At 53.2% G+C, this 2,380-nt stretch overlaps 1 protein-coding gene across 1 annotated transcript in view; it reads left to right on the forward strand.

The window, feature by feature from the left end:
• The window catches only part of Cdcp1 (CUB domain containing protein 1), a 20,091-nt gene that overhangs the window by 1,210 nt on the left and 16,501 nt on the right, over positions 1 to 2,380 (forward strand). The window lies entirely within an intron of this gene.

Here is a 2,380-nt window from a genome sequence, read left to right on the forward strand (position 1 = left end):
GCCCGTCCCTGTGCCATGCCTTGGCGGCATCCCCTCCTTCGACTGTCACCGCCCGGCAGGCAGCGTGGGCTGGGCACTCGCCTGGCACCGTGAGGCCCTGCCGCCGGGAAGAGGAAACCGTGTATTCAGTAGGCTCCGTGGCACCATCCTAAGCGCTTCTAGGCCTTTAGCTCACTCCGGCCTCCTGAGAATCCCTCAACGACCCCACATGCAGATGGGGAAACTGAGGAAAGTGCCGGACAGACGCCACAAGCGGCAGAGCCAGGGCCCCACGCGTGGCAGCCTGGCTCCGGGGTCCCCGCTCCACGGGCCCCTGCCCCGCGTCCCCCTCCTGCAGCCTTCCCGATGCCCCTGGAGAGCGCAGTCTGACCCCCATTCCGGGACAGCCTGGATCTCCCCCTAGCGTGCGCTCCCCATGCTCGAATGAGCACCCGTGACTGAGCCAGTTTGCAGACCCAGACCCTGAGGGCAAAGCGCTGCTGTTTCTGGCTGGGCCCGAAGCAGGAAGCCCCAGCTGGTGCCCTGGGCATCTCGCTGAGCGGAGCCAGCACGTCCAACCCGTGGTCGCGGGTGATCTTCCTCGTGTGTGTGCGTGCGTGCGTGCGCGCGCGTGTGTGTGTGTGTGTGTGCATGCGCTGGAGAACCAACTGTGCGCCTGTGCGACTGGCTGGCCACTCCGACTCGTGTCGCACTCTGTGACGCCCGTCCGTGCCCTTGGCGGCTCCTCCAGGGCACCCACCGAGCCTTGTAAAAAGCATCCCTCCACGGATCCCCTTGAAGTCCCCCCCTCGCTTTAACACGCTCATCCCGCTGTCCTCGCCACTTCCTGCAGCAGCTCTGAGTCCTTTCCTGGGAGTCTTTACAACATGTGATCGAAAATATGGTGAACGCCGCTGTCAAGCGCCATCCAGCAGAAAGGCAGGATGGGTAAAAACACGACGCCCCCCCGTAGGCACCGGATCTGGCACTGCGTGACTCTGGCTCTTAATGACCGTGGAAGGAAAGTGTTCTGAATCCACTCAGGACATGCAGGCAGCCGGGACAGCGCAACGAGAGACCCTCAGGAAAGAGGACTCCAGAGCTGCTGGGGACGTGGCGCAAAGAGGATTCTGAGGGGATTCATGGCCACGTGTCTTTCACTGTAGTGATTCTTTAAACCTTATTTATCAGCCTGGGATTTAGCTCAGTAGTTCTGCTGCCTGTCTCACAAGTGCGAGGACCCAAGTTCAATCACCAGTACAAAAAAAAAAAAAAGAGTTAAACATTGTTTATCTTACCAGGTTGGCACATTGGGCAGCAGAATGCCCTGACTGAGCCCACAGAAGCCAGAGCAGAGAGCCGTGGACGGTGGGAGTCCTGCTGAAGGGCCAGTTTCCCTTCCGGGGGCTCCTCCGGTCCTTGTCTGCAAAAGGAGTTGGCATGAAAATCTAGGTTATTAGACCCAAAATAAAGTTGGTAACAGAGGCATCCTTGGTAATCCCGACAGAGAGTCACTGGGGATTGGTGACTCCACACAGGGAGCAGTAGTAATAACAGCGAATCCCAGGCTCCCACCAGAGAAAGGAATAAGGATTCCCGTACTGCTCACCGGACCCAGGGAAGGCTGGCTGGGTCTCGGAACTGGGCCATTATTCAGATTGATCAGTTAGACTTCTCCTCCCCGAGGCTGGGGACGCTGGCTGTTTTGGTCTTTAATCATTTGGGCCAAATACACTTCGTGGAATTACTGTGAACTCAGGAATGCGTTGCGTGAATACATGATTTCAGAAAGTCTTTTGAATTGAATTTCTGTAAAAGTGTATTTTTTTCTTTGCTATTATTAATAGAATGGACTGAAGGGGACAGAGAACCAAATGGAGAGATCTCGATGAGCTCTCTTCAGTCTTCTCTGAATCTAGTTTAGAAAGATTTGAAAATAATGACACATCCCCTGAGCAAAGCCAGGCCTACCCCCCAATATTATTAAGCCATGTTTTAACTGTGTTCGCTATTATTCTGTTATGCACTTATTGTCTATTTGACAAATGAATGTTTTTTCTTGGTTTTATTTAGATTATTTTCAATGTTTAATTTATGTAAATCATTAAGGTATAATTTAAAATAGTGCATAACATAAACCTCTCCTATGCCAAGTGTGAGGAGGTGGGGGAGTGCCTATATACAACACGGGGTCCCAGAGTCAGGACCAGAGCACCCCCTTACCCTGCAGAGTGTCCCACATTTGTCCCAATTTTGTGAATAATGTGTCAAAAGTTGAGTGTGAAGGTGCTCAGCTGTAGTCCCAGCACTGGGAGGCTGAGGCAGGAGAATCTCCAGGAGTTCAAGGCCAGCCTGAGTGTTATAGTGAGACCCTTCGTAAAAAAAAAAAAAAAAAAAAAAA

The sequence above is a fragment of the Fukomys damarensis genome, unplaced genomic scaffold (assembly GCF_012274545.1).
Source record: "Fukomys damarensis isolate Sample0158 unplaced genomic scaffold, DMR_v1.0_HiC HiC_scaffold_12, whole genome shotgun sequence".
NCBI lineage: Eukaryota > Metazoa > Chordata > Mammalia > Rodentia > Bathyergidae > Fukomys > Fukomys damarensis.